At 44.5% G+C, this 14314-nt stretch overlaps 1 non-coding gene across 1 annotated transcript; it reads left to right on the top strand.

The window, feature by feature from the left end:
- Positions 1-10371: 10371 nt before the first annotated feature.
- On the top strand, positions 10372-10497 carry LOC128102774 (U6atac minor spliceosomal RNA). The gene has a single exon (XR_008215534.1). It is a non-coding gene; the product is annotated as a U6atac minor spliceosomal RNA (small nuclear RNA).
- The last annotated feature ends 3817 nt before the right edge of the window (positions 10498-14314 follow it).

The raw sequence follows: 14314 nt of genomic DNA on the forward strand, positions 1-14314 counted from the left end.
CCAGCCACCACCAGCCAGGGGTGACCCGATTCTGAAAGCCACTGTTCAGTGTGACAGCCTTGCAATGGCCTTGAAGCTGACCCTCTGGACTCCAGTGGTCATCCTGAAAGGCTGTGACAGCACAAGGAGGGACTCAGATAATCAAGGCCTTCCATTTGGAGAGGCAGTGAGTGGGTCCTTAGGCTCTGTCCCTGGGACATGTCCCTGGGAATGTCATTCTGGCTCTGAGCCTCTCAGGAGCTCTGGAAAGTCCTGAGGCTGGCTGGTGGTAGAGGGCTGTGAGGCGGAGGCTGGGCTCTCCTCTCTCTGCTTCACCTGTGCAACCCACAGACACTGCCAGGAATCTCGTCTCCCGGAGATTAGCCCCACCAGCAGCCTCTCCTCGAGCAGGATGACTCCCACTGCTCCTGCCTTGGGACCCAGCCTCCTTGGTAGGTGCACAGAGCTTCAAGTTAAGAGGAGCAGGTACACCTAAGCCATCTGCACAGCCTGGAGAGGGAGGTGGTCTCAACTACCTCCTCCAGGCCCACATTGGCTTCAAATTTCCCTCCAGTCACCTGAGTCCTGATTCACTGACCTTCATCCAGATCAAGAGCAGAAATTGCATTTGAGATCTGGGAAAGTCAAACTCTCTAAAGTATGGAGGTAAGTGTTATAATAGTCTGAAAGAGCTTTCTCGTCTGAAAGATCCAAGCTCCGTGTGCTGGTTTGAAAGAAAATGGCCCCCAAGGGGAGTGGCACTATTAGATGTAGCTTCTTTGTTGGAATAAGTATGGCCTTGTCAGAGGAAGTGTGTTACTGTCTGGGCTTTGAGGTCTCATATAAGCTCAAGCCACGCCCAGTGTCTCAGTTCACTTCCTGTTGCTTGTGGATCAAGATGCAGAACTCTCAGCTCCTTCTCCAGCACCATGTCTGCCTGCATGCCACCATGTCCCACCAGGATGATAATGAACTAACCTCTGAAACTGTAAGTCAGCCTCAATTAAATGCTCTCCTTTATAAGAGTTGTTGTGGTCATGTCTCTTCACAGCAATAGAAACCCTAAGACATCCCATCTATAACTTGAATCCAATGCACTATAAATATGTGGGATAACTGTCAGAGGAATCAAACTGGATAGATTGGATTTGTTGGTTGATAAAAATAAGCAGAGATTATAGACTCAGCTTCGTAGCTCCGGGGCCATAGAGTGGTTAAAGATGATCAAACAGTTTGACTGGTTGGCTGAAATGTGGCCCAGAAGGTGGGTGACACTAAAATGGAAGCCCAGGACTGCTCTGGTGACCAAGTGTAGTAGTTTGAATGTAACTGGCCCCCATAAACTCATAGGGAATGGCACTCTTGGGAGGTGTGGCTTTGTTGGAGTAGGTGTGTCACTGTGGAAGTAGACTTTGAGGTCTCACATATGCTCAAGCCACGCCCAATGTCCCAGATAACTTCCTGTTGCCTGTGGGATCAAGATGTAGATCCTTCTCCACTCTCAGCTCCTTCACCAGCACCATGTCTGCCTGCATGCCGCCATGTCCCACCATGATGACAACAGACTAAACCTCTGAAACTGTAAGCCACCCAATTAAATATTTTCTTTTATAAGAGTTGCCATATGCCAGGCAGTGGTGATGCATGCCTTTAATCCCAGCACTCAGAAAGCAGAGGCAGGCGGATCTCTGTGAGTTTGAGGCCAGCCTCATCTACACAGTGAGATCCAGGACATGCACCAAAACTATACTGAGAAACTCTGTCTCGAAAAGCCAAAAAAAAAAAGAGTTGCTGTAGTCATGGTGTCTCTTCACAGCAATAGAAATTCTGACTAAGATACAGAGGAAAGTGTCCAGGGGCTCAGTGATATTGGAATGTTGCACTAAATTTATCCCAGCAGGACTGTTCACCCATGCTGGGTGGTCCAGAGGACACTGCTCTTACCATGACTGTGAGAAGTCATTTTTCCAGGGGATCTCTAGCATCAGTGGTGAACACTGTGGTCTCTCCCCATATGTCAAAATCACAATGTGAACCATTGCCATGCTGGGGCCCATTGCTGCAATAGGGATAATTGGATGGGCATAGGGATCAATAACAATATAACATGGGTATGGTGACAATAAGGACAGCAAAATCAAACAGTAGTAAAAATGATCTGACTCTGGGAGATTTGGGGTTAATTGACAGAAGTGTCCCGAGAGGAGAAATAGATGGGCAGTCTACATGTTATTTGATTGTATGAGAAAAAGCTTCAAAGTCAAGTGAACAGAAGTCTAACTCAGTTAGCTAAGAGAGTTGTAACTTCTCAACTAACTGCCTAACTTGAACTGATCTATAAGCCCAGAGGTCTTGATGGCACTAATGTCTTAAATTCCTTTTGAGCTTTTTTTTTTTAAAAACAAATCTTTAAAAACATTTTTCACATTTATTTTTTGGGGGGTGGGCCATACATATGCCGTGGCCTGCATTCATGTGGAAGTCAGACAACAACTGGTGGGAGTCATTTTTCTCTTCCCAACATGCTGGGCCCAAGGATCCAGCTCAGGTCAAGTTCAGAGGCAAGAACCTTTATCCAGAGTCATCTTGCTAGGTGTGGGGGTTTGAATGAAAATGGCCCCAACAGGCTCATAGGGAGTGGCATTATTTGAAAGGACTGGGAGGTGTGGCCTTGTTGGAGGAAATGTGTCACGTGGGGGGGGGGTGGACTTTGAGGTTTCGAAAGCCCCAAACTAGGCCCACTGGCTTTCTTTCTCTTTCTGATGCCTGCAGATCCAGATGTAGAACTCTCAACTGCTCCAGCACCATGTCTGCCTGCATGCCACCATGCTTCCCACAATAATAATGGAATAAACTTCTGAAACTGTATGCAAGCCCCAATTAAATGTTTTCCTTTATAAGAGTTGCTATGGTTGTGGGGTCTCTTCACAGCAATAGAACACTAAGACAGAAGCTGGGGCCAAGGAGTGGGATATTGCTGTGACAGGCCATGCTGCTTGTTGGTGGAATGTTGTGGACTTTTGAGACTTTGGATTAGGAAAGTAGATGAATGCTTTAAGTAGAGCTTAATGAGCCATGCTAGGAGGAGCATGAAAGATAGTGGTGCTGAGAGCAATGTAAATTATAGTGACGCAGCTCAAGAGGTTTTAGAGAAGAAGAATATTATTTAGTGGCATGGGACCATTTTTGTGATATTTTGGCAAAGAATGTGGCTGCTTTTTTGCCCTTGTCCTTAAAAATCTGACTGAAGCTAAACTGAAGAGTTTTGGATTAATGGTGTGGGTTGGCAGTGGAGATTTCAAGACAGCCAAGTATTTGACTGTGCCACTTGATTATTAATGGTCTTATGCAGATCTATAATGAAAAGGAGCAAACTGAGTAAGGAAAAATACAAAATGTACAATTTAAGGAGAAAAGGAACACTAGGAAATGAAATAGAGCTAAGTCCAGTGTTCAAGGAGATAAAAAGTATAAAGAAAAGTCTGATGCTAAATGGACTAAAGGGAGTGGTGACCTCAGAGTAAGACTCTACCTAGCTAAGCTTCCAACCTGTGTAAAGGAGTTAAAGAAAAGCTTAAGTGTCAGGCAGTGGTGGAGCATACCTTTAATCCCAGCACTTGGAGGCAGAGGTAGGTGGATCTATGTGAATTTGAGGCCAGCTTGGTATACAAAGGGAGTTCCAGAGCAGCTAGAACTGTTAAGCAGAGAAACCCTGTTAAAAAAAAAAAAAAAAAGGAATAAAGAAAGAAAAGCTTAAGCATAGAGGAAAACATTGAAAACAGACAGAAAGCTTATGCACATGTCATTGAATGAGGGGGCCAAGTTCCAGCCCCAGCAAGCAGCAGAATTTGGAGGCTTCAGCCACATAGTTCTGGCTTTAGAGTCAAGGATACAAGAAAGGGGTTGTGGAATCTCCCTCTATAGCTAAAGAAAGCTGCTGTGTGTTAGGGCATTCCCTACAAGGAAGACCAGAGAAATCACTGCATGAAACTGTGGAGGTAAAGCCTAGATTCATTAGAGACCCCAAGATGTTAGTCACCAGAGTCATGGGATATCTTCTGAGGAGAGCTACAGACTGGGTGTGGAACCAGGACAAGAAAGAAAAGTGTGTTGAAGTCAATAAAGCTGAAAAGAGTTAGAAATCTGAAGAGCACTTTGACATCAGACATGAAGATGCAAAATTTGGAGTTTGCCCAACTGGTTTTCAGTCTTGCTTTCGTCCAGCATTTCCTCACTATGTTTCATTTCCTCCCTTTTGGAATGGTAATGTATATTCTGTGCCATGGTATGTTGGAAGCATGTGATCTGCTTTTTATTTTGATTTTGCAGGGGGTTACAGTTAAGGGATTTCCTTTAGTCTCAGAAGAGACTTTGGACTTTGAAACAGTCTTGAGACTGAAAGACTATGGGGACTTTAGAAGTTGGACTGAATGTATTTTGCATTATTATATGGCTACAAGCCTAAGGGATCCAGGGAGTGGATGTGGTATTTTAAATTTAAATGACTCCCATAGGTCTATATATTTGAATGCTTGATCATCAAGGAGTGACACTACTTGAGACAGATTAGAAGGTGTGGCCTTGTTGGAGGAAGTGTGTCACTGGGGATGGGCTTTGAGGTTTCAAAAGCTCAAGCCAGGGCCAGTGTTTCCTTCTCTGCTGCCTAGGATCCAAATGTAGTACTCTTAGCTACTTCTCTAGCACCATGTCTGCCTGTGTGCTACCATGCTTCCCACCATCATGATAATGGACTAACCCTTTGAAACTGTAAGCCAGCCCCAGCCCCAATTAAATATTTTCCTTTAAAAAGGTGCCATGGTCCCTTGGCGGTTCATGTTCCTAGAGTTGTATCCATGCCAGTGGATGTCCACACACTCCAGAAGAGAATTTGACATTGCTGCTGCCATTGTTGCTGTTATAGCAGTGGCGGCCACCACTGCTACTGTTTCTGGGATTACCATTTCATAATTGGTTACTACAGCTAGCACAGTGGAGACCCTGGCAGCAAAAGTAGCTACCACAGTTAGTTAATCTTTCATTCTATTGGGCATGATAAATTTAATTCAATAGTTATATACATTTCGATTGGCTTTGAAAATTATAAATCTATAAACTCAAATTCCATTTGCTTTTGGGATACCATCTTACAAGGACTCCAATTTGCAGTAAGGCTCATTAAGGAAGGGAATGGCTCAGTTGCCTTTAGCCTACTGGCTATGGGTGGGATAGGACCTCTGTTGGTCTTTTCTGTGTCGAACACACAGATTGCAAGCCCAGCGCCACTTTGGGATCTTTGGCAGCAGTTAACTCTGCAGCTCACACACGATTGAGCCTGTATGATAATGAGTATTCAGAGACAGGTAATTCCTGGGGGGCACTCACCAACCTAAGACAGAGCGCCTGTGTGGCCTGGGCAGGCATCTCCATGACGGGTAAGGTGACCTGCTGACATCCCACGCAACCCAAGTCAGAAGTTCAGTTTTTAGTAAAAGGGGGACCTGTAGGTCCCTGGCCCCCGTTTTGGGTAACTGTTGCCTTGCTTGCTGACCTTGACCTTGATATCCTCCCTATGCTAATTCCCTGCCGGGTTCTACCGTCCTGAATGCTTAAGGGAAGTTTCTTGTCTGTGTATCCTGCATAATGGGCGTTAACAGCTTAGATGCAAGATTGTAAAACATCTGTAGCGAACTTCTGCCCTCCGGGGTTCTCCCATTGTGCTGTAAGCCTGTATTTAAGACCTCCTCCCTCCTTCAATAAACGGCATTCAGCATTATAAAAAAAAAAAAAAAAAAAGTTGCCATGGTCATGGTGTCTCTTCATAGAAATAGAACACTGACAAAACAGGTGGTTTCCCACTCCATGAAATATTCTTCCACAGAAGGGGATGTAATGGAAATCACATTTGTTCAGATTCTTAAGCCTCCCAGAGGCTCACAAACACAGACTTTGGCTTCCTGTCATTTTTCCCCCTGAGAACTTCAAGAGGAATCTCACATTTGCTTTACTTAAAAAATTGTGGCCAGGCGGTGGTGGCACACACCTTTAATCCCAGCACTCAGGAGGCAGAGGTAGGCGGATCTCTGTGAGTTCAAGGCCAGCCTCTTCTACAGAGTGAGTTCCAGGACATCCATAAACAAAGAAACCGTCTCAAAAAAAAAAAAAAATGCGTATGGTGCATGTGTATGAGTATGTTTGCCTGTGCATGTATGTACGGAGGCCAGTGGCTGACACTGAATGTCTTCCTCAATCACTCTACACTTTTATTTTTTGAGACAGGGTCTCTTACTGAACCTGGTAATCACTATTTCAGCTAGGGTATCTGGACAATGAGTTACAGGGACCTGCCTGTCTCTACTAAAACCCCACTTCCACTGTCTCCAGCTCTGGGGTTACACATGTGCCACAAGACCTGGTTTTCATGTGGGTGCTAGGGATCCAAACCTGTTCCTCATGTTTGCACAGCACCTTACCACTGAGCATCTCCAGTTTGCTTTTGAGTGACTCTCTTTATCTGTTTTTCTTTTTCTCTCCAGATCTTAATTGCTTTAGCACTTTACAAACTCACTTTGTATACTGACTTATGTCACTTAGGTCCACAAGGGCCTCTTCTATCGTCTAACAATCATAACCACCAGGGGCTCAGCAAAGCCACAAAAGCGTAACACCAATACCAAGGTTCCTGATGAATTCACTTCCTTCACAACTGGGCTACTGAACAGGGCATCGCACCACGCTCAGGCCCACCTTGTTCTCCCCAGGAGTCCAAGTCTTGGATCCTAGGAGGAGCTCTGTAGCACAGATGGAATTTCCATTCTCTTTCCCTCATGCACAAGCTGAACTTAGATGGTGCCCTGGTTTGCTTTCTGTTGCTGCGATAACACATCCTGACCAAAAGCAACTGAAGGGAGAAAGGGTTTACTTCAGCCGGTAGTTCCAGGTTACGGTCCATCATCAAGGGGAAATCACATGACATCCATACACGAATTTGGATAAATGAATGTACCCATGCTGCCTGCTTGCTGCTTATACCCAGCTAGCTTTCTTCATTTATAGACAGTTTGTGTGTGTGTGTGTGTGTGTGTGTGTGTGTGTGTGTGTGTGTGTGTGTTTGCATGTGTTTGCTGCTCCTGCAAAGGAGCCTGGTTCAATACCTAGCATCCACACAGCACCTCAGAAGAATTTTAACTCAAGTTCCAAAGGATCAGACACTGTCTTCTGGTCTTTGCATGTACTTCATACATATACATACATGAAGGCAAAACACTCATATACATAAAATTAAAAAATAATAGTAAAATTTGAAAATACACGACATTCCATTAACTGTGAATCTCAGGTAAACAGTTTAGTTTTAGTGAAATGTGTCCTGTGAAATGTTTAGGACATACACTTGTCTTACTGTTGTGGGATATTTGTACACTGTGTGAAAATGTATTGCTGTGATTGGTGTAATTAAATGCTGAATGGCCAACAGCTAGGCAGGAGATATAGGCAGAACTTCCAGGCACAGAGAGAAGAAGTAGGAAGTATTCGAGGCACAGGCAGACGCCAACAAGACATGGAAGGAGTTGGACATAGAGAATGAAAGAAAGGTAAAAAGCCATGAGGCAAAATGTAGATTAATGTAAATGGATTAATTGAAGTTATAAGAGCCAGTGGGACAAGCCTAAGCTAAGGCTAAGCTTTCATAATTAATAAGAAGTCTCCATGTCATTATTTGTGAGCTGTAGGGCTAAAGAAAAATCCATCTACATCTGACATTCCAGTTTAGTTGTGTATGTTGTATTCCATCTAGCAATTGCACCATGATACCAAGTAGGAAAGAACTCAGGCCTGGATCAGCACCACAGCTGGAAGGGAACCCACACTAACTCCTCTGTCCCTAGTACCTGGGAGTGGGTTAGCTTAGTCCCATCAAACCACTTTAGTGACAATTTTCAAGGTGCCTGAGTTGCATATAACAAGTTCCCCCATCCTTCAGCTTCTGGTCAGTGAGGTAACCTGAACATTCTTGGCTTCTAGAACTTTCTCTGTATGCAGTCCCTGACGTACTCAGGAACCACCAATCCAGAAATGATCTCTCTAATTGTCCATCTTCCTGCCCCAGACTCTAGGCATATGGAAAAAAAAGAAAAAGAAAAAAAAGAAAAGCCGGCTCAACCTGTATCCCAGCCCAGGCTGCTGGCCTCAAGCGCTTTCTCACTGTTTCTAACGCCCTAGGAATCAGAGAAGATTCGTCATGGCATAGTTCACAGCAAGGACCTCCGTGACCTATGCTGGCCAGACGTATATTAAACAAGCACTTTGAGCCTTCCTGTGAGTAGGTGCTAGGTTTAGCCCTGCAGTATGGTAGACAACAGGACAGAGGAGTTTTATCACAGCTCAAGGCCCAGAGGTTCCAGCAAAGCGCCCTCTATTAATGAAGTCAACCAAGAGCCTCCTTGTTTCTCTCAGGTTCTGCAGGTTGTCCAAGAAAGAACTCTGGCCTAGTAGGCCCTCCCAGCTTGGTCTCGACCCTGTGAAGCCCCTCTAGCCATCTTCCCTTACCCTGAGTCACTATAGCTTTGTCCTCAGATGAGGAAATGACCTCCACCTGCACCAGATGCGGAGTCAGGCCACGATGGTAGGAAGCACAGAGAGCTGGCAAGAGGAATCAGTGGGTAGAGGCATCTGGTGACCTACATGATAGAACTGACTCTGAAAAGGTGTCCCCTGACCTCTACAGGTATGCATGGCACATGAACACACATGCATGCACACACACAAAGTAAATGTCTTTGTTTTTGCTTTGTTTTAAAGCTTAAGAAGCCTGGTCTGGTGTTCCTGTGGAGCCAGATGCTCAATGAACTTGAAAACCCACAAGGTGGATGGAGCCTTGCTGGTGCCAAACCAAACTTGCCAGTTCATTCTCCCAGCTCCAGGCAATACCCAGGCCTTCCAATGCCCTGCAAACTTAGCCAAGATCATCCAAAATGCCACTTCTGCCTCAGATCCCACCTCCGGGAAGTTGACCCAGCCTTCTCCCAGATCCTGGGCCATGGTCTCATACAGACAATCTGCAGGGTGACTTGCTCTTCCCTTCTGTGATCAGTTTTCCATCTGTAACCAACGAGCTTGTCCTGCAGCTTCTCAGTAGACGCTAGACTGTGGGACATGGTGGTGCAGGCCTTTCATTCCAGCACTGGGGAGGCAGAGACAGAGGGATCTCCGAGTTCAAGCCCAGCCTGGTCTATATAGCAAGTTCCAGAACAGTCAGGGCGTAGAGACCCTCTCTAAATAAGTAAGGCTACTTATCCAGACGCGATATGCACAACACTCCCTGGCCCCCTTCCCCCCCCAATACCTAGCTGAACTGATTCCTCCAGTGCCTGGACACGAACCTGCCTTAACAAATTAATTCCTGTTTGTTTCTGAGACCCGTCTCCTTTACCTGGACTAGGCTGACCTAGAACTCAGTCCTCTTACCTGCACTTCCCAGCTACTACGAGCGGCGTGCACCACACACGCCCAGTTAACTACTTAAGGCTGTGACCAACAAGCTCACCTGGGAACACACACAGCCCGAAAAACGCAAAGTAAGCATAGCAGATACATACAGCAGGGTCCTTCACTGTTTGTGCACTTATGTGCACACGTGTGCACTAGGCCATGCGTTTGTAAAACTGTGCATGACACTCGTGCACGCGTGGATATGCCTGTCCCTGTATAGACACGTGTACATTCGTACCACGGTGTTTTTACGAAAGAGGGCTGGTGCCACCAGGCTGCTCTGGCTCGATGGATTCTTCTATGGAAGGGACTTAACCAAGGACCCATGGGCGTGGGCACAAAAGCAGGGAACGCCACCATGGCAAAGGTGAACCATTCCCTTCCTCCTACACAGGGCGCCGGCAGACAGGGAGCCAGCCATCACTACGCATGCGCAGATGGCGGCAGAGCCGCGGAGCATGCGCAGACACGGTGCACCGCTTCCCCGCCGCCTATGCGCCCACCGCCCGGCCTACGGAAATCCGTGGAGGATCATCCGACGCTCGTCTTCTGATTCGTTCAGACCACTCCACTTCCTGCCGTCGGCGAGCGTGTCCCCGTTGGATTCGCGCCAGGCCTGTTTTGTTTCCGGGGGAATCTGTTTTTCTGAAGAACCCTCACAACTTCCGGTGTTCCCTTCGGCCTCTGATTGGCTAGTTTTATGAATTAATTAAAGCATAGTCGGGATAAAATGGATAATTTTTTTTCTACCATTTGGATAAGTGCTTAAATTATCAAGAAGATTAATAGAATTAGAGTACCTTTCCACTAACACGTCTTTTTGGACTATAAACAAAAATCACCATTACCAAAAAGTATAAGAACTATTGGCCTATAAATACTCCTGGGCTCAGGCAGCAAGCTGTGTTGTATGAAAGGAGAGAAGGTTAGCACTCCCCTTGACAAGGATGGAAGAGGCCCTTGGGCCTAACAACACACATACGGTTAAGGCATTGCCACCTACTTCGTGGCATCTAACCACTGTTTTTTTTGTTTGTTTTGTCTGTCCGTGTGTAAGATTTGGAGAAGCTCAAGGCTGCAGAGGACATACTTTTGTACATCCTAGAGTCTCGCTCAAAACTTCTGAGCACCATCCTGGCTCTCTGAACCGTGTATGTGTGCCGAGGCACCTGGGACAGGTGTATACTACTTCAAAGAGGCTGTTTCAGTCCGAAGCCTAGAGGACTGCCAGGTTTGGTAACTCAACTTCCCATCTGCTGAGAGCATTTTGCTCATCACCTTCAGATACTGGGACTTTCCTGATAGAATTCTTGCACTTAATGCTCGAACAGCAAATAGACCCCAAGTGCTGCTCCAGACATGGAGGTAGCTTGGCTGTGCCTGGGAGCTCCTGGGGCTCTCCCAGAGCAGGCTGAACCAGGAGGTGGTATCCACACTGGCTTCCTTAAATTGACTGTGGCACATAACTTGCGCATTCTGTGTATTTAATAACAGTGTGTACATGTCTATGTGTGCTGAGGTGCATACCCATTTGTACTGTATACCGCCTGTGCTCAGGTGAACAAATGTGTTCTGTGTTCATATGATGTGTACACACAGCACAAAATTTTAAAGTATTAAGACATGAAAAATAAAATCACATACTTGTCTTGATCTCAAAAACAAATTTGAGAAAGACCTGTGACATTTATGAAAGAGGAACAGGAAGGTGCAAAATGCTGCTCTCTCCACTCACTCTACACGGTTGAAAGCTTCTAATAGTCATGTCTTGTCTCTGCTAGGCAAGGTCACATGTAGCCCAGGATGATCTTGAACTCATTATTGTGCTGAGGGTGGTCTTGAACTCCTGACCCTCCTACCTCCAATTCCTAAATGCTGGAATTGCAGGTTTAACACCACCACATCCAGTGATTCCTGGTTTTTGGTTTCTTTAAGAGGGGAGGGGGTGTGTGAGTGAAAACCAGTGCTTATCAAGATAAAGTCTACCACTAATCTCCATGTGCACTCCTAAGATGCTCTGGCTCTGCGTTCCAGGCAGGCCTTGAACTTTACACCCCTCCTGCCTCAGTGACTGGAGTAAGTTGATTACAGCCCTGCACCACACCTGCCTCTCACTTGTTTGTAAAGGATATACTTCGGGGCTGGAGAGATGGCTCAGAGGTTGAGAGCACTGGCTGCTCTTCCAGAGGTCCTGAGTTCAATTCCCAGCACCCACATGGTGGCTCACAACCATCTGAAATGAGATTTGGCGCCCTCTTCTGGCCTGCAAGCATGCATGTAGGCAGAACACTGTATACATAATAAATAAATAAAAATTTAAAAAAAAAAAAAAAAAAAAAAAGGATATACTTCAAAACATTTCTCAAGATGCTAGTGTAGAACATCATCTTTGCATACATTACTTTGAAATTAACATAAATATGCAAACTTTGAGGTTATTTTTTTAGCTTTTAAAATATAATTTTTATTTTTATCTTTTATTTTGTCTGATAGTCTTTTTTGTGTTTTATAAAATCTTTATTGACAAATAATTCACATAGTATACAATTTGCCTGTTTGCACAATTTGATAGTCTTTAGTCCAGCATCCTCATAGGCCCATGACACCATCACCACTTTCTATTTTAGAACATCACTGTCTTCAATTTCATACACACATATAATGTAAAGTGATTACATTCCACCTTATTTTTTTAAATGAACATAATATTTGCAATTGTAACCATTTTTTAAACATAAAAGCAGGTTATAATTCAAAAGTCCAGGGTTATTTGAAACAGGAAAATTATTTTCTCTGTAGAAAATAGTAAAAATGATAACATTTCCCAATAAGCCCTTTTAAGCCAAATGATAGCTGAATTATACATATAAATATTGATTAGATTCTGGAATAAAGAAGAAACCTATCTTCATCTATTCAGAGAGCTATGTTTTACTTAAGTTATATAAGTGAGATTCCTATTCATCTTCCCCTTCAGTGTTTGATTTATGGCAGACATTTTTCTATAGGCTAATCCATAATCTAAAAAGATTTTAACCTCCCCTCCTGAAAGTACAGCCAGCATTTTCTTTCATCAGCTTGATACAGTACAAATTCTTATCCTAATAGTGAAATGTTTCACTAAAGCTTGCCTAGTGATTGGGCAAAGCCAAAACTTATAAGCTACAGTCATCCTAGGGTCCCCCCTGCTAGGTAGCCTCCCTGGATCTGTGGGTTGCAGTGTGATAGACAAAAACAAAAAACAAAACAAAACAACCAACCCACAATTTTCAAAGCACAGATACACCCTGGGGATGACTGGCCCACCCACAAGGTAAAATGGTGAGATCAGCAGCCCTCCTTGCAAAGGTAGGACATTTGGCCTTCTCAGGGCCATAGCACCTGCTGGGGGTAGAATGGACAGACAGACATATGGGAAATTGGACTCAGGGCCACATTTGCTCTAAATGGCATTGCTGGAACCAAAGGAAGAACACAGCTCTTCTCCAAATGGAGGGTGGAAACCTTTAAGGCATTGGGCCATGGAGCAACACATTTCTCTTGGGGGTGCTTGCAGAGGGTGGAGGGACTACAGAATGGATAGTAGAGGAAGGTAGTTCCAAATACCATCTAAGGCCATGTGACCAGTTGCAGAAATGAGGATTATAACTGACGTGAGTGCCTCTGTTCTATTTTGTTAAGAATGTGTTTTCTCTTTCAATTTCTGTATCAAATGTTGTAACACCAATTAAGAGAATATCAGTGGCTATCATACGTAAGTATGAGATAATAAAAGGATGCTCCCCCAAAGACATTACCACTATTCTAAATTTATAATGTTTGGGTTGTGCGAGGGTTATATCATGTTAGGTGTAATTATGACCTGGTTAGATATATAATGTGTCTGCAATTGTGCATGGGAGTTATATTTAGGCATTATGACCGGGTTATTGTTTTCATTTAAAAATTAATCATAAGGAGATGGTTGTGTGTCAAGATGACAAGGGGTGGATTGTGATGGCTATTCTTAGTTGTCAACTTGACCATAATCCAGAAATGTTGGGCACACTTGTGATCCAGATTTTGAGGCAAGACATGACTTTGGTTCGGATCTTGACACTTGAAGACACATACTTTTAATTCAGACCTTGAGGTGGGAAGGCACACCTTTAATCTGGGCCACACTTTCTGCTGGAAGCCTAAGGACAATGGAAGGTGGCTTTGGTCTTTGCCTGCTTGCCCTTGCCTTGTCAGCACATCCATCCCTTCACTTGTGGGGTATTTGTACACTGTATGAATATGTACTGCTGTGATTGCCGTAATAAAAAAAACAGTCAATAGCTAGGCAGGAGGTATAGGTGGGATTTCCAGGGAGAGAAAGGAAGAGAAGGAGTCAAGGTATGCAGGAGACACCAGGAGACAGAAGAAAGAGGAGGTGCAAGATGTAAGAGGTAAGGCCATGTGATAGAATATAGACTAATATAAATGGGTTAAGTTATAAGAGCTAGTTAGGAACCAGCCTAGGCTATAGGCCAAGCTTTCATAATAAGTCTGTTTCATTATTTGGGAGCTGGCTGGTGGGACATTCACTGGCACTGGAACCTACTTCTTCAGGATTCCAGCATATACAGAAGACCAGCTGAGACACCCAGCTTCGTGGGACTAAGCAGCTACTAGATTCTTGGACTTTCCTTTCACAACTAGCCATTGTTGGACTGTAGCCTGTCATTCCAATAAATTTCCATGTATTTGTGTGTAGAGAGAGATTCATTCCCTAAGTTCTGTGACTAGAGAAGCCTGACTAATACAGACTGTTTTTGAGACTGATCTTGACTCTATCTGGTGTTGGGATTACAGGACCATTACT

The sequence above is a fragment of the Peromyscus californicus genome, unplaced genomic scaffold (assembly GCF_007827085.1).
Source record: "Peromyscus californicus insignis strain IS unplaced genomic scaffold, ASM782708v3 Scaffold_7__1_contigs__length_154581171, whole genome shotgun sequence".
NCBI classification, from domain to species: domain Eukaryota; kingdom Metazoa; phylum Chordata; class Mammalia; order Rodentia; family Cricetidae; genus Peromyscus; species Peromyscus californicus.